General features: G+C 42.0%; 1 protein-coding gene across 1 annotated transcript in view; it reads left to right on the top strand.

Annotated features, from left to right (window-relative positions):
- LOC116372993 (carboxypeptidase M-like) overlaps window positions 1-9905 on the top strand; it is a 64577-nt gene that overhangs the window by 15682 nt on the left and 38990 nt on the right. The window lies entirely within an intron of this gene.

Here is a 9905-nt window from a genome sequence, read left to right as displayed (position 1 = left end):
ACCAGCTAGATCTACTGTCTCTTTATAATATGACAGACATGACAGACCAGCTAGATCTACTGTCTCTATTATATATGACAGACCAGCTAGATCTACTGTCTCTATTATATTATGACAGACCAGCTAGATCTACTGTCTCTATTATATATATGACAGACCAGCTAGATCTACTGTCTCTATTATATTATGACAGACCAGCTAGATCTACTGTCTCTATTATATAATATGACAGACCAGCTAGATCTACTGTCTCTATTATATTATATGACAGACCAGCTAGATCTGTCTCTATATTATATTATGACAGACCAGCTAGATCTACTGTCTCTATTATATTATGACAGACCAGCTAGATCTACTGTCTCTATTATATTATGACAGACAGCTAGATCTACTGTCTCTATTATATTATGACAGACCAGCTAGATCTACTGTCTCTATTATATTATGACAGACCAGCTAGATCTACTGTCTCTATTATATTATGACAGACCAGCTAGATCTACTGTCTCTATTATATTATGACAGACCAGCTAGATCTACTGTCTCTATTATATTATGACAGACCAGCTAGATCTACTGTCTCTATATATTATGACAGACCAGCTAGATCTACTGTCTCTATTATATTATGACAGACCAGCTAGATCTACTGTCTCTATTATATTATGACAGACCAGCTAGATCTACTGTCTCTATTATATTATGACAGACCAGCTAGATCTACTGTCTCTATTATATTATGACAGACCAGCTAGATCTACTGTCTCTATTATATTATGACAGACCAGCTAGATCTACTGTCTCTATTATATTATGACAGACCAGCTAGATCTACTGTCTCTATTATATTATGACAGACCAGCTAGATCTACTGTCTCTATTATATTATGACAGACCAGCTAGATCTACTGTCTCTATTATATTATGACAGACCAGCTAGATCTACTGTCTCTATTATATTATGACAGACCAGCTAGATCTACTGTCTCTATTATATTATGACAGACCAGCTAGATCTACTGTCTCTATTATATTATGACAGACCAGCTAGATCTACTGTCTCTATTATATTATGACAGACCAGCTAGATCTACTGTCTCTATTATATTATGACAGACCAGCTAGATCTACTGTCTCTATTATATTATGACAGACCAGCTAGATCTACTGTCTCTATTATATTATGACAGACCAGCTAGATCTACTGTCTCTATTATATTATGACAGACCAGCTAGATCTACTGTCTCTCTATTATATTATGCAGACCAGCTAGATCTACTGTCTCTATTATATTATGACAGACCAGCTAGATCTACTGTCTCTATTATATTATGACAGACCAGCTAGATCTACTGTCTCTATTATAATGACAGACCAGCTAGATCTACTGTCTCTATTATAATATGACAGACCAGCTAGATCTACTGTCTCTATTATATTATGACAGACCAGCTAGATCTACTGTCTCTATTATATTATGACAGACCAGCTAGATCTACTGTCTCTATTATATTATGACAGACCAGCTAGATCTACTGTCTCTATTATATTATGACAGACCAGCTAGATCTACTGTCTCTATTATAATATGACAGACCAGCTAGATCTACTGTCTCTATATATTATGACAGACCAGCTAGATCTACTGTCTCTATTATATATGACAGACCAGCTAGATCTACTGTCTATATATTATGACAGACCAGCTAGATCTACTGTCTCTATTATATATGACAGACCAGCTAGATCTACTGTCTCTATTATATTATGACAGACCAGCTAGATCTACTGTCTCTATTATATATGACAGACCAGCTAGATCTACTGTCTCTATTATATTATGACAGACCAGCTAGATCTACTGTCTCTATTATATTATGACAGACCAGCTAGATCTACTGTCTCTATTATATTATGACAGACCAGCTAGATCTACTGTCTCTATTATATTATGACAGACCAGCTAGATCTACTGTCTCTATTATATTATGACAGACCAGCTAGATCTACTGTCTCTATTATATTATGACAGACCAGCTAGATCTACTGTCTCTATTATATTATGACAGACCAGCTAGATCTACTGTCTCTATTATATTATGACAGACCAGCTAGATCTACTGTCTCTATTATATTATGACAGACCAGCTAGATCTACTGTCTCTATTATATTATGACAGACCAGCTAGATCTACTGTCTCTATTATATTATGACAGACCAGCTAGATCTACTGTCTCTATTATATTATGACAGACCAGCTAGATCTACTGTCTCTATTATATTATGACAGACCAGCTAGATCTACTGTCTCTATTATTATGACAGACCAGCTAGATCTACTGTCTCTATTATATTATGACAGACCAGCTAGATCTACTGTCTCTATTATATTATGACAGACCAGCTAGATCTACTGTCTCTCTATTATTATATTATGACAGACCAGCTAGATCTACTGTCTCTATTATATTATGACAGACCAGCTAGATCTACTGTCTCTATTATATTATGACAGACCAGCTAGATCTACTGTCTCTATTATATTATGACAGACCAGCTAGATCTACTGTCTCTATTATATTATGACAGACCAGCTAGATCTACTGTCTCTATTATATTATGACAGACCAGCTAGATCTACTGTCTCTATTATAATGACAGACCAGCTAGATCTACTGTCTCTATTATATTATGACAGACCAGCTAGATCTACTGTCTCTATTATATTTGACAGACCAGCTAGATCTACTGTCTTCTATTATAATATGACAGACCAGCTAGATCTACTGTCTCTATTATATAATTTGACAGACCAGCTAGATCTACTGTCTCTATTATATTTGACAGACCAGCTAGATCTACTGTCTCTATTATATTATGACAGACCAGCTAGATCTACTGTCTCTATTATATTATGACAGACCAGCTAGATCTACTGTCTCTATTATATTATGATACACAGACCAGCTAGATCTACTCTCTATTATTATGATACAGACCAGCTAGATCTACTGTCTCTATTATATTATGACAGACCAGCTAGATCTACTGTCTCTATTATATTATGACAGACCAGCTAGATCTACTGTCTATTATATAATGACAGACCAGCTAGATCTACTGTCTCTATTATATTATGACAGACCAGCTAGATCTACTGTCTCTATTATATTATGACAGACCAGCTAGATCTACTACTGTCTCTATTATATTATGACAGACCAGCTAGATCTACTGTCTCTCTATTATATTATGACAGACAGCTAGATCTACTGTCTCTATTATATTATGACAGACCAGCTAGATCTACTGTCTCTATTATATTATGACAGACCAGCTAGATCTACTGTCTCTATTATAATATGACAGACCAGCTAGATCTACTGTCTCTATTATATTATGACAGACCAGCTAGATCTACTGTCTCTATATATATGACAGACCAGCTAGATCTACTGTCTCTATTATATTATGACAGACCAGCTAGATCTACTGTCTCTATTATATTATGACAGACCAGCTAGATCTACTGTCTCTATTATATTATGACAGACCAGCTAGATCTACTGTCTCTATTATATTATGACAGACCAGCTAGATCTACTGTCTCTATTATATTATGACAGACCAGCTAGATCTACTGTCTCTATTAAATTATGACAGACCAGCTAGATCTACTGTCTCTATTATATTATGACAGACCAGCTAGATCTACTGTCTCTATTATATTATGACAGACCAGCTAGATCTACTGTCTCTATTATATTATGACAGACCAGCTAGATCTACTGTCTCTATTATATTTGACATGACAGACCAGCTAGATCTACTGTCTCTATTATATTATGACAGACCAGCTAGATCTACTGTCTCTATTATATTATGACAGACCAGCTAGATCTACTGTCTCTATTATATTATGACAGACCAGCTAGATCTTTTCTGTCTACCATACTTATATTATGACAGACCAGCTAGATCTACTGTCTCTATTATATTATGACAGACCAGCTAGATCTACTGTCTCTATTATATTATGACAGACCAGCTAGATCTACCTGTCTCTATTATATTATGACAGACCAGCTAGATCTACTGTCTCTATTATATTATGACAGACCAGCTAGATCTACTGTCTCTATTATATATGACAGACCAGCTAGATCTACTGTCTCTATTATATTATGACAGACCAGCTAGATCTACTGTCTCTATTATATTATGACAGAACACAGAGGTTGACTGGGTGTTGTCCAGGGTCACGCTAAGGTTGTTTATGCTCTGGAAGGGGGACGCCGTGGAGTTGTCATCCGGGATGGAGAGGTCTTGGAGTGGACAGGCGCTTCCCCCGGGAGGAAGAGCAGCTCCGTGTTGTTGAGCTTGAGGTAGTGGGCCGACGTCCAAGCTGAGATGTCTGTCTGGCACGCAGTGATACCTGTCGCCACCTGGGTGTCAGAAGGAGAAGAGTAGCTGAGTGTCATCCTCATAGCAGTGATGGGAGAGACCATGTGAGGATATGAGGGAGCAGAGTGACTTGGTTTATAGAGAGAAGAGGAGAGGGCCTAGAACTAAACTTAAACCAAAAACAAATGGCACCCTATTTCTCTTTTATAGTGCACTATTATTATTATTATTATTATTTTTGACCTGATCCCTATCAAAAGAAGTGCACTAAATAGGGAATAGTGTGCTATTTGGGACGCATAAAGCCAGTAGACACATCTAGTACACTGTGACCGACGGCTTCTTTTTCCACCTCCATTTGACTTCCGTCTTGGCTGTAGGGAAAACACGGCTGTTCGAAACGAGCGTGTTAGAACGAGCTGTTAGCGACGGTATAAAGACTGATGTGAAGATCTCTCCTCTTCAGTAGTAGTGGTGTCAGCGAGGTATAAAGACTGATGTGAATTAGTCTCTCTCTCAGTAGTAGTGGTGTCAGCGAGGTATAAGAAGGACTGATGTGAATATTCTCTCTCTCAGTAGTAGTGGGCTATCAGCAGGTATAAGACTGATGTGAATTCGTATCTCCTCAGGAGTAGTGGTGTCAGCAAGGTATAAAGACTGATGTGAATATTCTCTCTCTCAGTAGTAGTGGTGTCAGCGAGGTATAAAGACTGATGTGAATATTCTCTCTCTCTCAGTAGTAGTGGTGTCAGCGAAGTATAAAGACTGATGTGAATATTCTCTCTCTCAGTAGTAGTGGTGTCAGCGAGGTATAAAGACTGATGTGAATATTCTCTCTCTCAGTAGTAGTAGTGGTGTCAGCAAGGTATAAAGACTGATGTGAATATTCTCTCTCTCTCAGTAGTAGTGGTGTCAGCAAGGTATAAAGACTGATGTGAATATTCTCTCTCTCAGTAGTAGTGGTGTCAGCAAGGTATAAAGACTGATGTGAATATTCTCTCTCTCAGTAGTAGTGGTGTCAGCAAGGTATAAAGACTGATGTGAATATTCTCTCTCTCAGTAGTGGTGTCAGCAAGGTATAAAGACTGATGTGAATATTCTCTCTCTCAGTAGTAGTGGTGTCAGCAAGGTATAAAGACTGATGTGAATATTCTCTCTCTCAGTAGTAGTGGTGTCAGCAAGGTATAAAAAGACTGATGTGAATATCTCTCTCTCTCAAGTAGTAGTGGTGTCAGCAAGGTATAAAGACTGATGTGAATATTCTCTCTCTCTCAGTAGTAGTGGTGTCAGCAAGGTATAAGACTGATGTGAATATTCTCTCTCTCAGTAGTAGTGGTGTAGCAAGGTATAAAGACTGATGTGAATATTCTCTCTCTCAGTAGTAGTGGTTCAGCAAGGTATAAGACTGATGTGAAGATTCTCTCTCTCAGTAGTAGTGGTGTCACGAGGTATAAAGACTGCTGTGAATATTCTCCCTCTCTCAGTAGTAGTGTGTCAGCGAGGTATAAAGACTGATGTAATATTCTCTCTCTCAGTAGTAGTGGTGTCAGCGAGGTATAAAGACTGCTGTGAATATTCTCCTCTCTCAGTAGTAGTGGTGTCAGCGAGGTATAAAGCTGATGTGAATATGCTCCTCTCTCAGTAGTAGTGGTGGTCAGCAAGGTATAAAGACTGATGTGAATATTCTCTCTCTCAGTAGTAGTGGTGTTGTTCTATTTTTACTCTCAACTTCGGCAACTTTACTGAGGCGAGTCGGCGCTGCTGGTTCTGATGTTTTATGAGGAGCGTTTGCTGTGTGGTTAGAGCCACCCTAGGGTTGTCAACAGTTTAGGGGAGGGGTGGTTAGAGCCACCCTAGGGCTGTCCAACAGTTTAGGGGAGGGGTGCTTAAGCACCCTAGGGCTGTCAACAGTTTAGGGGAGGGTGGTTAGAGCCACCCTAGGGTTGTCAACACAGTTTAGGGGAGGGTTGTTAGCCACCCTAGGGCTGTCAACAGTTTAGGGGAGGGTGGTTAGAGCCACCCTAGGGTTGTCAACAGTTTAGGGAGGGGTGGTTAGAGCCACCTAGGGTTGTCAACAGTTTAGGGTGAGGGGTGGTTAGAGCCACCCTAGGGTTGTCCAACATTTTAGGGGAGGGGTGGTTAGAGCAACCCTAGGGTTGTCAACAGTTTAGGGGAGGGGTGGTTAGAGCCACCCTAGGGTTGTCAACAGTTTAGGGGAGGGGTGGTTAGAGCCACCCTAGGGTTGTCAAACAGTTTAGGGGAGGGGTGGTTAGAGCCACCCTAGGGTTGTCAACAGTTTAGGGGAGGGGTGGTTAGAGCCACCCTAGGGTTGTCAACAGTTTAGGGGAGGGGTGGTTAGAGCCACCCTAGGGCTGTCAACAGTTTAGGGGAGGGGTGGAGGGTATGCTTCTGTTTGTAGAGTCCATTGTTGTACAGCTGAACTACCCCTGAAGGGGTACAGCACGGCTCTGTCCCAAATGGCGCTCTATTCCCTATGTAGTGCACTATTTCTGACCAGGGTCTTGTCAAAATGAATGCATTACATAGGGTCTGATTTGGGACTCAACCCACATCTGTAATGTAACACTCTCCAACCCTCTCCTACTGCGAACAATTCAACTAATTCATGTTATTCAATGCACTACAAAAACCTCAATTTATTAACCAACAGCACTGTTTCCCTGTTTCTCTGTGCAGCTATCAGACAGGGCCAGCATTACTCCTCCTATCAGACAGGGCCAGCATTACTCCTCCTATCAGACAGGGCCAGCATTACTCCTCCTATCAGACAGGGCCAGCATTACTCCTCCTATCAGACAGGGCCAGCATTACTCCTCCTATCAGACAGGGCCAGCATTACTCCTCCTATCAGACAGGGCCAGCATTACTCCTCCTATCAGACAGGGCCTGCTCTGTGACTGGGCCAGCACTACTGCTGCTGTCTGACTGGGCCAGCATTACTCCTGCTCTCTGACTGGGCCAGCACTTGGGACTGAGGGACCTAAACCCCCCTCCTCCATCCCCTCCAGGCTTCACTGTAACTAGACTTCCAAATCCCAGCATAGATCAGTAGTCAGTCAGTCCCCGGGAGCAGCCTTAAGGACCGTCACAAATAGCACCCTATCCACTATGTAGGGCACTACTGCCCAGGACCCTGGGCTCTACTGTAAAGTAGTGCCCTGTATAGGGAATAGGATGTAGTATTACTGTAGCTCCTTCCTCTAAACTGAATGGACATGGTTAAGAGATACCAGATGAGGCCTTTCCTCTCATCTCCCCCCAGCTGGGATGTAGCAGAGTGACGTCACGGCGATGTCACACTGCCTCTACTTCACCTGGGGGCAAACAGGACATGTTCTGTTGCTCTGAGGGGTACACACACACACACACACACACACACTCATTCATTTTTTTTTCTCTCTGACTATCCATTCAGAAGACTAGGCCTCAGGGCTAGCCGTGCTCCACTGTTGTAGCCTGAATAGAATGGAGCATTCTAGAATACCACAGTGCTCAGTGGATGGAGACACAATGGAACTACAATGTGCTGTTGCTTAGGGATGGAACCATATGAATTCCGTCAGCTCCCCCGATTCTACTTCCGGAAGCTCTGGAGTTCTAGCCAGGGTTTTCTATTTGTGTTAATCATTACTAACAGGAGTTAACCATTCTGTGTGTTTGATCTTTGGACCAGGAGGTGAACTACTCTCCTTCTCCTCGGCAGATTGAGTAGAAATTAAATAAACTAATCGTGCTCCTTTCTTCAAATATTATTCAGCCTCTTCAAAACAGGTGACACTGCCCCCAAAAACTGACATGTTTGGCATAGAATCATTGAATATAGAGATGGGACTTGGCGAACGAAACCCTCTAAACAATGATGACTCCTCTTCAATCACACATACAGAGCTCCCAGTAATGGTGGTCCATCCACAATGTCTTAGCAAATCAAGAACAACTTGATCCAATGCTATTAACCTTGAACTATTCACATCTCAGCTGTCTTCTAATGAATTTCTCTTGGCTCTTATCATGCATGTTATACTGTTATATCACTGTCCAGTACACCCTGTTTCTCTGTTTTGAAGTTTGCCCCATCTATCTTGAGGGCTTGAACAGTTCAAATATGTTGTCAGGCAGCGTCAGGTGGTTGAGGGCGGCGTCAGGTGGTTGAGGGCGGCGTCAGGGGGTTGAGGGCGGCGTCAGGGGGTTGAGGGCGGCGCCAGGGGGTTGAGGGCGGCGCCAGGGGGTTGAGGGCGGCGCCAGGGGGTTGAGGGCGGCGTCAGGGGGTTGAGGGCGGCGCCAGGGGGTAGAGGATTAGTTTAGCTGGTTGGTTAACAGCAGGACCACATTAACCGTGTAGAGGTTTAGCTGGTTGGTTAACAGAAGGACCACATTAACAGAAGGACCACATTAACCGTGTAGAGGATTAGTTTAGCTGGTTGGTTAACAGAAGGACCACATTAACCGTGTAGAGGATTAGTTTAGCTGGTTGGTTAACAGAAGGACCACATTAACCGTGTAGAGGTTTAGCTGGTTGGTTAACAGAAGGACCACATTAACAGAAGGACCACATTAACCGTGTAGAGGATTAGTTTAGCTGGTTGGTTAACAGAAGGACCACATTAACCGTGTAGAGGATTAGTTTAGCTGGTTGGTTAACAGCAGGACCACATTAACCATGTAGAGGATTAGTTTAGCTGGTTGGTTAACAGAAGGACCACATTAACCGTGTAGAGGATTAGTTTAGCTGGTTGGTTAACAGCAGGACCACATTAACCATGTAGAGGATTAGTTTAGCTGGTTGGTTAACAGAAGGACCACATTAACCGTGTAGAGGATTAGTTTAGCTGGTTGGTTAACAGAAGGACCACATTAACCGTGTAGAGGATTAGTTTAGCTGGTTGCTTAGTAAGTAGCAGATCTTTTGAGAGGGCAGATTTGATCAATCTCAGACTAAATGGAAATATGTGCTGGTTTTAAGGTCAACGAGGATTAGTCATGCTAAGATCCAATCAGAGGGACGGAGGGAGGGGTGGATGGTGGGAGAGGATGATGGCGGGGTCTCAAGGGTTTTTAAGAGCCTACATTTCTCAGACAGTAGAATGTGGGATCACCAGTAGTGGGGGGGGGGGGGGGTGTCTCAGACAGTAGAATGTGGGTTCACCAGTAGTGGGGGGGGGGGGGGGGGGGTGTCAGACAGTAGAATGTGGATTCACCAGTAGTGGGTGGGTGGGTGTTGGGGGGGGGGGGGGTGGTCTCTGACAATGTGTCTCAGTTTATTCAGTGTTTTATCTGCAGTCGATCAGCAGACAGACGTTCTGACAGTGTCTCTGTCAGTGTGTCCAGGGTTCATTGAATACATTTTCTCAGACGGCATAAAGTATACCATTTACCTAAAACACTGTTGTAACCGTTGAATTAGAACACTAGAATCTTATCACAGCATTTAAAGGTCAGATTGTCTACGTTTTACGGTCTGTTTACATATATTTT

The sequence above is a fragment of the Oncorhynchus kisutch genome, unplaced genomic scaffold (assembly GCF_002021735.2).
Source record: "Oncorhynchus kisutch isolate 150728-3 unplaced genomic scaffold, Okis_V2 scaffold3993, whole genome shotgun sequence".
Lineage (NCBI taxonomy): Eukaryota > Metazoa > Chordata > Actinopteri > Salmoniformes > Salmonidae > Oncorhynchus > Oncorhynchus kisutch.
This window is presented reverse-complemented; position numbering and strand designations above follow the sequence as displayed.